Genomic DNA, 14,645 nt, shown 5'->3' on the forward strand with positions numbered 1-14,645 from the left:
AGCTTACAGACTAAAACAGTATAGATCTCTGTCTATCTCTGGGTCTGTCCCCCAAAAGCCGTTCACCCAGCTTACAGACTAAAACAGTATAGATCTCTGTCTATCTCTGGGTCTGTCCCCAAGCTACGTTCACCCAGCTTACAGACTAAAACAGTATAGATCTCTGTCTATCTCTGGGTCTGTCCCCCAAGCTGTTCACCCAGCTTACAGACTAAAACAGTATAGATCTCTGTCTATCTCTGGGTCTGTCACCCAAGCTGTTCACCCAGCTTACAGACTAAAACAGTATAGATCTCTGTCTATCTCTGGGTCTGTCCCCCAAGCTGTTCACCCAGCTTACAGACTAAAACAGTATAGATCTCTGTCTATCTCTGGGTCCTGTCCCCAAGCTGTTCACCCAGCTTACAGACTAAAACAGTATAGATCTCTGTCTATCTCTGGGTCTGTCCCCAAGCTAGTTCACATGCTTACAGACTAAAACAGTATAGATCTCTGTCTATCTCTGGGTCTGTCCCCCAAGCTGTTCACCCAGCTTACAGACTAAAACAGTATAGATCTCTGTCTATCTCTGTCTGTCCCCCAAGCTGTTCACCCAGCTTACAGACTAAAACAGTATAGATCTCTGTCTATCTCTGTCTGTCCCCCAAGCTGTTCACACAGCTTACAGACTAAAACAGTATAGATCTCTGTCTATCTCTGGGTCTGTCCCCCAAGCTGTTCACCCAGCTTACAGACTAAAACAGTATAGATCTCTGTCTATCTCTGGGTCTGTCCCCCAAGCTGTTCACCCAGCTTACAGACTAAAACAGTATAGATCTCTGTCTATATCTGGGTCTGTCCCCTGCCGTTCACACAGCTTACAGACTAAAAACAGTATAGATCTCTGTCTATCTCTGTCTGTAGCTGTTCACCCAGCTTCTGGGATCTCTGTCTATCTCTGGGTCTGTCCCCCGTTCACCCAGCTTACAGACTAAAACAGTGTGTATCTCTTTTTTTCTCCTAATTCTTGTTCTTGCTCTTGAACTCAGACTTGGGTTTTCTTGACAGCTGTGTTATGAATGAAGAGTTGTGGTGCAGCTTTGCCTCAGAATTATTCACACTGGTCTGCCTTAAGACAAAAAAACACACAGTCTCAGCTCTAGCATTGACAGGGTGTGTGTGTGTGCGTGTGTGTGTGTGTGTGTGTGCGTGTGTGTGTGTGCGTGTGTGTGTGTATGTGTGTTTGTGTGTATGTGTGTGTGTGTGTGTGTGTGTGTGTGTGTGTGTGTGCGTGTTCTTGCGTTTGACTACAAGAGTCCCCTCACCCACCAGTCAGCTGTAAAAGCCTCTTTGTTTAGCACCTCACCATTATAGCATTTTGACAAGTCACCTTTTTTTCCTGCTCACTCAGACCACTGGCAAGATGGACGAGAACATGTTCGTTGCTGTGACGAGCACCAACGCCGCCAAGATCCTAAACCTGTACCCCCGTAAGGGACGGATAGCTGTGGGCTCCGATGCTGACCTGGTCATTTGGGACTCCGATGCTGTCCGCACCATCACCGCCAAGACGCACAACTCGGTAAGAGGTCAAAGGCTCGGGGTGAATAAAGTTCCAGTGACCTTTGTTTTTCAGAAGGGAAATGAAGTCCCTGTAGACTCCCTGCGCACAGGGGACCAGAGTGTACACGACAGTGCAGGGTTAAACAGAGGAAGTGTCCGTTCAGGAAATCAAGCCTTCTGAACTTCCTGCTGCAGGCGCAGAGAACGAGGGAGAGAGAGAGACAGAGAGGCCTCAGAGAAAAGCAGAATAGTACGATGAAGAGGTGTGGAAAGACAGAAACACAGAGAGAGAAATAGAACGACAAAGAGAGGGAGAGAAAGAAAGAGCTGGAAAAAGATTGGACAAGTTTTCAATGACTTTTCCATACGTGGAGACCCAAGGTTTTTACATAATGATGTCACCTTCTCGCTTCCTGCTTGTAGCCCTTCCAGACAACAAACCAAGCACGTAAGAACACAGAGCATAAGAACAGGGGCTCCTGTCCATGTTAATGATGGCTACAGTGATCTATTGGGCACAGTAGTTCAGTGCTTTTACAACCTTCTATCTGTGTATCCCTCCCTCTGTAGTAAATACAAGTATCCCCTTATCTGAATTGTTTGATCTGGTTAGCTTTGTATATGTTGTTGCACATAGAACCCGGCCGTGACATCATACTTGGCAGACGTGGAGCCTTACGTCCAGTCGAGAGGAGGCTGGTGGGTGAAGCTATAGGAGGACTGGCTCATGGTAATGTCTGGAATGGAATCAATGGAATGGAGTTAAACATGTGGTTTCCATATGTTTGCTGTACCATTCCATTAATTCCATTCCAGTCTTTACAATGAGCCCGTCTTCTTATAGCTCTTCCCACCAGCCTCCTCTGGTCCTGTCCTGGCCGGAATCTGGAAAACAGCAGGGCCGTGTGCATAGGAACACACAAACCATAGAAGAAAGGGGGCAACAGATTGCAAAAAAATATGTAGAGAGAGACAGAATGATAGACAGAATAAGAGAGTTTAGTGGCAGGAGAATAGAGAGAGGGGGAATGGATCAGAGAAAGATAAATGACCTAGAGGAATAGAATGTGTTAGAGAGAAAGAGACAGTGCAAGAGAAAGAGGAAGTGCTAGAGAGAGAGGAGAGACCAAGAGAAAGAGGAAGTAGAGATGCAAGAGAAAAGATGCAAGAGAGAGAGAGAGAAGGAGACAGTGCAAGAGAAAGAGGAAGTGCTAGAGAGAGAGAGGAGACAGTGCAAGAGAAAGAGGAAGTGCTAGAGAAGTGCAAGAGAAAGAGGAAGTGCTGAGAGAGAGAGAAGGAGACAGTGCAAGAGAAAGAGGAAAGAGAGTAAGAAAGAGGAAGTGCTAGAGAGAGAGAGAGAGAAGGAGAGACAGTGCAAGAGAAAGAGGAGTGGGAGAGAGAGAAGGAGACAGTGCAAGAGAAAGAGGAAGTGCTAGAGAGAGAAGGAGAGGAGAGGAAGTGCAAGAGAGAAGGAAGTGCAAGAGAAAGAGGAGTGCTAGAGAGAGAGAGGAGACAGTGCAAGAGAAAGAGGAAGTGCTAGAGAGAGAGAGAAGGAGAGACAGTGCAAGAGAAAGAGGAAGTGCTAGAGAGAGAGAGAGAAAGAGACAGTGCAAGAGAAAGCAAGGAGAGGAAGTGCTAAAGAGAGAGAGAGAGGAGAGACAGTGCAAGAGAGAGGAAGTGCTAGAGAGAGAGAGAGAAGGAGACAGTGCAAGAGAAAGAGGAAGTGATAGAGAGAGAGAAGGAGAGACAGTGCAAGAGAAAGAGGAAGTGCTAGAGAGAGAGAGAGAGAGAAGGAGACAGTGCAAGAGAAAATGGAAGTGCTAGAGAGAGAGAGAGAAGGAGAGACAGTGCAAGAGAAAGAGGAAGTGCTAGAGAGAGAGAGAAGGAGAGACCATGCAAGAGAAAGAGGAAGTGCTAGAGAGAGAGAGAGAGAGAGAAGGAGAGACAGTGCAAGAGAAAGAGGAAGTGCTAGAGAGAGAGAGAAGGAGAGACCATGCAAGAGAAAAGGAAGTGGAGAGAGAGAGAAGGAGAGTGCAAGAGAAAGAGGAAGTACTAGAGAGAGAGAGAAGGAGAGACAGTGCAAGAGAAAGAGGAAGTGCTAGAGAGAGAGAGAAGGAGAGACAGTGCAAGAGAAAGAGGAAGTGCTAGAGAGAGAGAGAAGGAGAGACAGTGCAAGAGAAAGAGGAAGTGCTAGAGAGAGAGAGAAGGAGAGAGAGTGATGCTTGGCATCATTAGCCCCAGCTGTGCGATGGCAGCTGTTTGTCTTTTAATGCCAAATGGAGGCGTATGAGAAACAGGCCGACTGGAGGAGGTGGAGGAGGAGGGTTATTTATCTCTCTTCTCCCACACATGTTGTTAATTAAGGCAGAACCATGGTCTCATCTCTACAGAGACGGCCTGCCTGCCTACCAAGCCACCCGCCAACCCGCCTCCTCTTTTCCTCTGTCCCCACAGCCAAACTGGGCCTGTGTGTCCCATGACTCTACTTAGTTCTCCCTCAATAAGCTTTACGTCTCACTACAACACAGAATGGCCTCTCATCAGACCCGTTTTAAGAGCAATATGTCCAAATATGATCTACTTTCGTGGAATTAGCCGGCTCTTCATCTGAATTAGTGTGTCAGCTCATAATGTAAATCACAGACAGTCTTTGGTGCGTGAGGTCATGTGTTTCAGAGACCCTTTACTGTTTATTTGTTCCATACTTGACCTTCTGAGTCCACAAAGACACACCGATGTAAACTCATGTAAACTCCCCGACGACATTTGTGTCAGACGAGTGACTGTCAGACTGCAGAAAACTGGCAATAGTTGCGTTTACGTGGGAGTTGGTTGCTTCTGCATCGCTGTGCTGTCATTTCCTCCACTTGAGAGAGAGAGTTTTGAGCACTTGAAAGTTCCTGCAGCTGCTCATCGTTTATATAACTGGATTGTGCTTGTGAATCTCTACAGTAAGTAACGGCAGCATAACAGACTGTAATGGGGTGCAATGGGGAAAAGTAGGCTTGATAAATCTAGAGTTTTTGTTTTTGTAATTTTGTTATTTGTCTCTTTTGTTGGCCTAGCATCACTGACCAAGACATACAATATCCAGTTAAAGATGCACTATGCAGAAATCTGCCATTTCCTGGTTGCTAAAATTATAATAGTTCACCTAATTTCAGTTTATGTGACAAAAAAGAAAGTATAGGATAGAAAATAATTGTACCATTTAAACCGCTGTGAAAAGTATTTTCCAGAACTACAAATATTGTATTTTCAGCTGTTGGAAGCTAGTGTACAAAACCCAAACACACATTGAACCGATACACCAGATTACCTGATCGCCGAGCATCTCATTCCAAACCCATGGGCATTAATATGGAGTTGGTCCCACTCTTCTGGAAAGGCTTTCCACTAGATGTTGGAACATTGCTTTGGGGACTTGCTTCCATTCAGCCACATCAGGTTGGGCACTGATGTTGGGCGATTAGGCCTGGCTCGCAGTCAGTGTTCCAATTCATCCCAAAGGTGTTCGATGAGGTTAAGGTCAGGGCTCTGTGCAGGACAGTAATGTTCTTCCACACCGATCTCAACAAACCTTTTCTGTATGGACCTCGCTTTGTGCAGTGTCATGTTGAAACAGGAAAGGACCTTGCCCAAACTGATGCCACAAAGTTGGAAGCACAGAATCGTCTAGAATGTCATTGTATGCTGTAGAGTTAAGATTTCCCTTCACTGGAACTAAGGGGCCGAGCCTGAACCATGAAAAACAGTCCCAGACCATTATTCCTCCACCACCAAACTTTACAGTTGGCACTATGCTTTGGGGCAGGTAGCATTCTCCTGGCATCTGCCAAACCCAGATTCGTCCATCTGAATGCCAGTTGGTGAAGTGTGATTCATCACTCCAGAGAACGTGTTTCCACTGCTCCAGAGTCCAGTGGCGGTGTGAGCTTTACACCACTCCAGCCGACGCTTGGCATTGTGCATGGTGATCTTAGGCTTGTGTGCGGCTGCTCGGCTGTGGAAACCCATTTCATGAAGCTCTCCTTGACGAGCAGTTCTTGTGCTGACATTGCTTCCAGAGGCAGTCTGTAAAATGGTAGTGAGTGTTACAACCGAGAACAGGCGATTTCTACGCACTACTCACTTCAGCACAAGGCGGTCCCGTTCTGTGAGTTTGTGTGGCCTGTCACTTTGCGGCTGAGCCATTGTTGCTCCTATACGTTTCCACTTCACAATAACAGCACTTACAGTTGACAGCTCTAGCAGAGCAGACATTTTATGAACTGACTTGTTGGAATAGGTGACATCCTATGATGGTGCCAGTTTGAAAGTCACTGAGCTCATCAGTAAGGCCATTCTTCTGCCAATGTTTGTCTATGGAGATTGCATGGCTTTATGCTCGATTTTATACACCTGTCAGCAACGGGTGTGGCTGAAATAGCTGAATCCACTAATTTGAAGGGGTGTCCACATACTTTTGTATATCTAGTGTGTACTGCTTCTTAGACTTGCCTTCTTTCAATGAGAATGATAGATATATAACTCACAATTGTATGTGAATATGGTGGGGTCAAAAGTTACACATTTCAGCTTTAATGTATAATGTGTTTGACTGCGTGTATTTGACTCTGCGTGTGTTTGACTCTGTGTGTGTTTGATTCTGCGTGTGTTTGACTGTGTGTGTGTTTGACTCTGCGTGTGTTTGACTGCGTGTGTTTGACTGCGTGTGTTTGACTCTGCGTGTGTTTGACTGTGTGTGTATTTGACTGTGTGTTTGACTGCGTGTGTTTGACTGTGTGTTTGACTGTGTGTTTGAATTTGTGTGTTTGACTGTGTGTGTGTTTGATGCTGTGTGTGTTTGAATTTGTGTGTTTGACTGTGTGTTTGACTCTGCGTGTGTTTGACTCTGCATGTGTTTGACTGTGTGTGTGTTTGACTGTGTGTTTGACTGGGTGTGTGTTTGATGCTGTGTGTGTTTGACTTTGTGTGTTTGACTCTCCATGTGTTTGACTGTGTGTGTTTGACTGTGTGTGTGTTTGATGCTGTGTTGGTTTGACTCTGTGTGTGTTTGTATGTGTTTGACTTTGTGTGTGTTTGACTCTGTGTGTGTTTGACTCTGTGTGTGCTTGTATGTGTTTGACTTTGTGTGTGTATGACTCTGTGTGTGTTTGACTCTGTGTGTGTTTGTATGTGTTTGACTTTGTGTGTGTTTTTGTGTGTGCTTGTGTTTGACTTTGTGTGTGTTGTATGTGTTTGACTTTGTGTGTGTTTGACTCTGTGTGTGTTTGTATGTGTTTGACTTTGTGTGTGTTTGACTCTGTGTGTGTTTGTATGTGTTTGACTTTGTGTGTGTTTGACTCTGTGTGTGTTTGTATGTGTTTGACTTTGTGTGTTTGTGTGTGTTTGACTCTGTGTGTGTTTGTATGTGTTTGACTTTGTGTGTGTTTGACTCTGTGTGTGTTTGACTCTGTGTGTGCTTGACTCTGTGTTTGTTTGTATGTGTTTGACTTTGTGTGTGTTTGAATCTGTGTGTGTTTGACTCTGTGTGTGTTTGTATGTGTTTGACTTTGTGTGTGTTTGACTCTGTGTGTGTTTGTATGTGTTTGACTTTGTGTGTGTTTGACTCTGTGTGTGTTTGACTCTGTGTGTGCTTGTATGTGTTTGACTTTGTGTGTGTTTGACTCTGTGTGTGTTTGTATGTGTTTGACTTTGTGTGTGTTTGACTCTGTGTGTGTTTGTATGTGTTTGACTTTGTGTGTGTTTGACTCTGTGTGTGTTTGTATGTGTTTGACTCTGTGTGTGTTTGACTCTGTGTGTGTTTGTATGTGTTTGACTCTGTGTGTGTTTGACTCTGTGTGTGTTTGACTCTGTGTGTGTATGACTCTGTGTGTGCACGTGTGCCTGTAGTCATGTCTATGCTTGTGTGTATTCCAGGCTGCTGAGTACAATGTGTTTGAGGGCATGGAGCTCCGTGGTGCCCCCTCGGTGGTGATCTGCCAGGGAAGCTGGTGCTGGAGGATGGGAACCTGCACGCCACCTCCGGGGTCGGCCGCTTCATCCCCTGCACCCCCTTCCCGGACTTTGCTTACAAGCGCGTCAAGGCCAGGAAGCAGGTAAAAGATGCTCGCTTCTCTCACCTTACTGTCTAGTCAACAACTGAGTAACTGTGTCTGGACTCTGAGTAACTGTCTCCTTTTATACAATTATGTAACAATATAAAAGTATTTCCAATGAACATATTGTATTCCTAACGCTTCAGTTCTGTCTTAGAATAAGTTTTATATGAATTGTTTTGTCACGGGCAGCGTTAGTATGTCACACTGAGCCAAGGACTGTGAGGTCTGTGAGGCGGAAGGTAAGTCTAGCAGTTACGAGCGTTCGGCCCATAACCGAAAGGTTGCTCGTTCGATTCCAAGATCCGACTAGGTGAATAATCTTTCAATGTGCCCTTGAGCAAGGCACTTAACCTGAATTGCTTCTGTAAGTCGCTTTGGATAAGAGCGTCTGCTAAATGACAAAACAAATAATACAAAATAATAAAAGGTCAGTGAGTTGGGGACATCTAGAAGTGTTTTCTCAGTGGTTAGGGATTAATCAGCACAAATCTGATGCAGAGCTGAGATAAGCCATCCAGCACCCACAAACATGGACGATGTCACTGCAGCTTTCCATTAAAGACGGCTTAGCTTTACACTAATGCACACTGCTGTGGCTCAGCCCATGCCACGCATAATCAGATTTACCATCAATCTCAATGTACATTACATACCTGAATGGTAATCCAAAGTATGTTTAATGGAGGCAGATTACATTCAGATTTCTTAGCTGTTTATCACACCTACTGAACTGTCCTCTCTAGTGGCAGTGGCACTGTCTGTCTGTCTGTCTGTCTGTCATGGAAGGCACAAGATAAATATATCTAACAGGGTGTGTAATGCAGATGGGAATTGCCAGAAAAGGCTGTAATGGTGTCCTGACTACCTCTATGGGTGATCTGATCATATCCAGGAGGAAGACAGACATGTGATGTAGGTGATGGAGAATGGGGGTTGGAGTGAGGGGATGGGGGTTGGAAGGAGGGGATGGGGAATGGGGGTTGGAGCAAGGGGATGGGGGTTGGAAGGAGGGGATGGGGAATGGGGGATGGAGCGAGGGGATGGGGGTTGGAAGGAGGGGATGGGGAATGGGGGTTGGAGCGAGAGGATGGGGGGATGGGGAATGGGGTTGGAGCGAGGGATGGGGGTTGGAAGGAGGGGATGGGGAATGGGGGTTGGAGCGAGGGGATGGGGGTTGGAAGGAGGGGATGGGGAATGGGGGTTGGAGCGAGGGGATGGGGGTTGGAAGGAGGGGATGGGGAATGGGGTTTGGAGCGAGGGGATGGGGGTTGGAAGGAGGGGATGGGGAATGGGGGTTGGGGGTGGGGGTTGGGAGGAAGGGGTGGGTGGGATGTGTAGGAGATAAGTGTTATGTCAGACTTGAGGATTCAAGTCAGGGGCTTCGGCTGTTGGCTGTGGGTTACATACTGAAACAACTGGCTGCCAGGAGTGCCTGTTGTAGCCATGTGTAATGGTTTTGAAGGGATATGATGTGTCCATGGGGTTGCTCATATTGCTGGTGTTGGTGGATACTCAACAGGAACAACAGTGTGCTATTTTAAGTGGATATTTCAACAGAAGTGGGTTATATTAAATGAGTTGTGTTCAACTTGAAACGGCTACCCTCCAATTCTGCCATCATTCTCTTTTTGCCCAGACTATAGAGATGTTTCTTTGGTGAGACCTATTTATTAATGCAATGTTGATCTTGGTGGCAGTAAGTATTTTATGATGTTCCTAGCTCAGCTTCCAGGGATTCCTTAGTCACATGACCCTAGGACAGCATGTCCAATAAGAACTGAGTCTGTCAGTAAATCTGGAAGTGCTTTCCTTAGGAAAACACTGGGTGAAATATGCATTGGCACAAAGCATTCTACAAACAACCCCATGAATCTAATTCTAAACAAGCATTGTCATGGAGAACTGTTATAAAGTTACCAACATAAACGATCTCTCTCTCTCTTTCTCTTTTCTTTCTTTCTCCATATTTCTCCTTCTCTCTCCCTCTCTATCCCTTTATCACCCCTGTCTCCCTCTCTCTCAGTTGGCAATCCTGCGGGCGGTGCCCAGGGGCATGTATGACGGTCCTGTGTCTGACTTCTCGCCCATGTCTCGTGGCGGTACCCCCTCAGCGTCTGCCCGTACCTCCCCCACCAAGCAGCCTGTGAGGAACCTGCACCACTCCGGCTTTAGTTTAGCAGGTAAACCTGCACAGCGTGGTGAGATTCAGCTACCTTTTAATTTACCCATCCGCTTTCCCATCCCTGGCTGTCATAGGAAGTGCCAGGAACCTGACACACACACACACACACACACACACACACACACACACACACACACACACACACACACACACACACACACACACACAACAGTCAGCAATGACATTTTACAATGCACTTCACACATGATATAATATGTTTCCAAGGTTGACTTTGCCATTCGTCTGCGTTAGTTACAATAACCTTCAGGTGTAATTTGACATTTTACCATAGTCACATTTTAAGCCTTAATTTCATAATTTGTTTGTGGTAACTAATGCTCACAGCACAATACTGTTGTCCCTCAGCCGTCCTGGTACTTCCAGACAGTGCTCTTTATGTTTCACAAGTCTTTTAGTTATTTCTTAACTTTTTGTCACAACATTGATTTGATTGATTTCAGCTTCACACCGTTTTATCTTGGTTCTCTCTCTCTCTCTCTCTCTCTCTCCCTCTCTCTCTATCTCTCTCTCTGTCTCTCTCTCTCTTTGTCTCTCTCTCTTTGTCTCTCTCTCTTTGTCTCTCTCTCTCTCTCTCTGTCTCTCTCTGTCTCTCCTTCTGTCTGTCTCTCTCTCTCTGTCTCTCTCTCTCTCTCTCCCCCCCTCTCTCTCTCTCTCATAATATCTTTATGCATCTTAATTCAATATATGTTCTAAGATTTCAGTCCAGACATCTTGCATCTCACTTTCTTAGCCGTTGCCTGCCTAATGAAGCTCTGTCTACTGAGCAGGTTGAATGAGGCTCATGATCATTGATTTAGCTAAAGTTACATTATTCACATAACCAATAGCAGAGACTAGTTGAGTATTGAGTGACACATGGCGATTGTATACATCTGCAACCTCATACCACTAGGTACAACCTTTCAGGGAGGAACCAAGTAAACAATGGTTTTTACTGGAACAATTGATGTGTGATGTACTGATGCAGGAGGTGGAGGGTGACCTGCATTGGAAAGTTTTCCCCCATTGCTGTAGTCTAGTGGGGGTTAGTCCATCTATTGACATCCCTTCCAGAGAGCCAGAGAGTCTGCTTTCTTTCCCAAGCATGTGTGTCTATAATACAGACCTGGCCTATTCTCTCCCTCTGGCTTCCAATATAATCCCACTGTTAGGCTACTAGCTACACATTCTGAGAACAGAAATCCATCACACCCACTTCCAGTGCATGACAGAACACACACATACACCTACTTGCACACAAACCAACAGGGTTGATATACTTTTTGATATATTTCTCTTTCTTCAGATGTGAAGTAACCTTGGCTGTGTTTAGTCATAGAGAGACGGTGAATTCTACAGTATAAAACACTAGACCCTGGCCTGGAGTGGGTTTAAGATTTAGGACAGTAGACATAAATCTCTCCTTGTCCAATATGTCAATTTAATCCAGGGCAAATCCCAATACCATTGGCTTTTAGTCTAGAGGTGTCCAACCAGGGCCAAGGTCAGGTCGCCTGGTTGGTTTGTCGTGTGATGAACGATAGTCGCTAGTGGAGGAAACTGGCTGGAGCTGGCTTTGTTAATGGGAAGCCTAACAAGACATAGCTCTAATCCTGTTTCTGTTAGGTCCCCCCACCACAGAGGGTATCCTGGTGCTTAAAGAGACAGTACTCTAATCCTGTTTGTCTGTTAGGTCCCCCCACCACAGAGGATATCCTGGTGCTTAAAGAGACAGTACTCTAATCCTGTTTGTCTGTTAAATCCCCCCACCACAGAGGATATCCTGGTGCTTAAAGAGACAGTACTCTAATCCTGTTTGTCTGTTAGGTCCCCCCACCACAGAGGATATCCTGGTGCTTAAAGAGACAGTACTCTAATCCTGTTTGTCTGTTAGGTCCCCCCACCACAGAGGATATCCTGGTGCTTAAAGAGACAGTACTCTAATCCTGTTTGTCTGTTAGGTCCCCCCACCACAGAGGATATCCTGGTGCTTAAAGAGACAGTACTCTAATCCTGTTTGTCTGTTAGGTCCCCCCACCACAGAGGATATCCTGGTGCTTAAAGAGACAGTACTCTAATCCTGTTTGTCTGTTAGGTCCCCCACCACAGAGGATATCCTGGTGCTTAAAGAGACAGTACTCTAATCCTGTTTGTCTGTTAGGTCCCCCACCACAGAGGATATCCTGGTGCTTAAAGAGACAGTACTCTAATCCTGTTTGTCTGTTAGGTCCCCCCAGTACTCTAATCCTGTTTGTCTGTTAGGTCCCCCCCCACCAGGATATCCTGGTGCTTAAAGAGACAGTACTCTAATCCTGTTTGTCTGTTAGGCCCCCCACCACAGAGGATATCCTGGTGCTTAAAGAGACAGTACTCTAATCCTGTTTGTCTGTTAGGTCCCCCCACCACAGAGGATATCCTGGTGCTTAAAGAGACAGTACTCTAATCCTGTTTGTCTGTTAGGTCCCCCACCACAGAGGATATCCTGGTGCTTAAAGAGACAGTACTCTAATCCTGTTTGTCTGTTAGGTCCCCCACCACAGAGGATATCCTGGTGCTTAAAGAGACAGTACTCTAATCCTGTTTGTCTGTTAGGTCCCCCCACCACAGAGGATATCCTGGTGCTTAAAGAGACAGTACTCTAATATCCTGGTGCTTAAAGAGACAGTACTCTAATCCTGTTTGTCTGTTAGGTCCCCCCACCACAGAGGATATCCTGGTGCTTAAAGAGACAGTACTCTAATCCTGTTTGTCTGTTAGGTCCCCCCACCACAGAGGATATCCTGGTGCTTAAAGAGACAGTACTCTAATCCTGTTTGTCTGTTAGGTCCCCCCACCACAGAGGATGTCCCCATCCGGCCAGCCGGACGCCGCATCGTAGTTCCCCCTGGTGGTCGCTCCAACATCACATCCCTCAGCTAAGAGGTTTAACCAGGAGAGATACCAGTCAGAAGATGACAACAGCCATTGGGAGACGACGGAGACATGATTAGTTAAAACAAGTTAAGTTGAGTAAAACACTGAATCCTCATGCCTTACCAGCCACAATGCTACCTGCTTAAGCTTCTAAAAGCTCAGTACTACTCCTCCTAGGCAATTGCAGGTCAGTCACTAGAACAAAATATAAATTTAAAGTACATTTGTTTACCAAAAGATTGGGTTTGTAAGCTCTGGAATAACAGGAGTAACGTTCATAACCAGAATATAGGTGATCAATTTGTATTACTGTCCCTCGTTGTCTACGTTAGTAATTGTGTCAACTGTGTATTGACATTTTAGGCAATGTTCTGAATCCATAATATAGTTAAATAAACCTCATGATACCGATTTCCACAGTGTTCTGATGCTTGTTACCTAGGAAAAGTAATATGGCCTTTTTCTTCCATCACGTTTGGCTTTCACCCTTTTTGAGTACTAGTCTGCTGATTTAGTTCCCGAGCAATGTAATGATAACATGCAGTAACGTCCATAACTGATAGGTGGCACTGTGAGTACGTATGATTGATGTAACGTAGCTTTGTGAATGATGTTGTTCGCTGCCTCCCTGGGTTGTTGAACCAGGAGTGATAGTCATTAGAGATTGTCTTGTTTCTTATTTTTCTTGAAGATAAAAACTTATCTGGTATTACAATATTATTTTGCAAACATGCAACAGCATATTATAAGGTAGAAATGCTTGTCATGTTCAATTTCCCCCTGCGCTCCGCTCCACTCCATCCTGGCTGTAGATTACATTGTGAGAAACCGTTCTTTGCATTTGCTTCAAGCTTAATGCCTGTTCCTATTCATACCTTTTAGCAAGTCATCTGGATGGTTAAAAACATGTAACCCTTGCACAAGAAGTAAAACCAAGCTTAACTTCCATGGCCTGGGTCGTGAAATTGTAATTATGAGCTTTGTGAACAATAATACATAAAAAAAAATGTTTATGATAAAAGTAACAAACCTTTAAAACCACAGTAATTTACCTCTGGCTTTATTTCTATTTCCTGACAATGTGGCTCTCGTTTTGAAGCAACAGACCATCATTCCTTGCATTCAACAACATAACATTGAAAGATAATGTTGTGCTGGTTTAAATCGCAACACTCCGAGAGAGTCCCCACAATGCTGTACACTTTAGCTTACTGACAGTACTTGGTTTGGTAACTAACTAACTAACTAACACCAAGGGGAGGACAGACCGGCATAACCCTGGCTCACTCTCTTTCAGAGTCATTTTCTATGCTTCTGGTCTGTCTACCTGCCCCAGACATGGCAGGGGATTGTATGTTTTTAGAATGAGGCTAGGAGGAGGATGAGGAGAGCTTTATTTTTGCTCTCCCAATCAGCTGAGGAAGAGGTCGTGAGGAAGTCGTTGTTTTTTATTGAGTGATGATGTGGAATTTCAAGCAATCCAAGTGGTGATTATATTTATGTTAGTTTGACTTGATCTTTTTTATAGTTTTTATGTCTTTTTTTTTACTGTTGTATCAACCCAGAGAAGGCAGGTCAAAACAACATTGAGGTGTGATGTGGTGGTATGAACTGTTCCTGAATAAACATGAGTTGCAACTGACTGGTTGTCTCTGTTTGATTTCTCAATATACAGTATAGTATATGTAAAATATACCTTTTAATGTACTCTGAACATGACCGGTCCAGGAGGAATCACATTCTTGCCAAAGGACCTTGTTAAAAACATCTCTCATAGAAATGTGATGTATAGAATGACAGTTAGTGGTCCTTACCATTTATTAGATAGAGGATGTAATATAACAGCAATTCTAATCTATCTGCATCATTTTAGCTTGATACCGCTATGGGAATTTCCCATTTTC

The 14,645-nt window shown here is 44.9% G+C and overlaps 1 pseudogene; it reads left to right on the forward strand.

Annotated features, from left to right (window-relative positions):
- Positions 1–1,337: 1,337 nt before the first annotated feature.
- Positions 1,338–14,383, forward strand: LOC135533935 (dihydropyrimidinase-related protein 3-like; annotated as a pseudogene).
- Positions 14,384–14,645: the final 262 nt, after the last annotated feature.

Source organism: Oncorhynchus masou, unplaced genomic scaffold, assembly GCF_036934945.1.
Source record: "Oncorhynchus masou masou isolate Uvic2021 unplaced genomic scaffold, UVic_Omas_1.1 unplaced_scaffold_2825, whole genome shotgun sequence".
Lineage (NCBI taxonomy): Eukaryota > Metazoa > Chordata > Actinopteri > Salmoniformes > Salmonidae > Oncorhynchus > Oncorhynchus masou.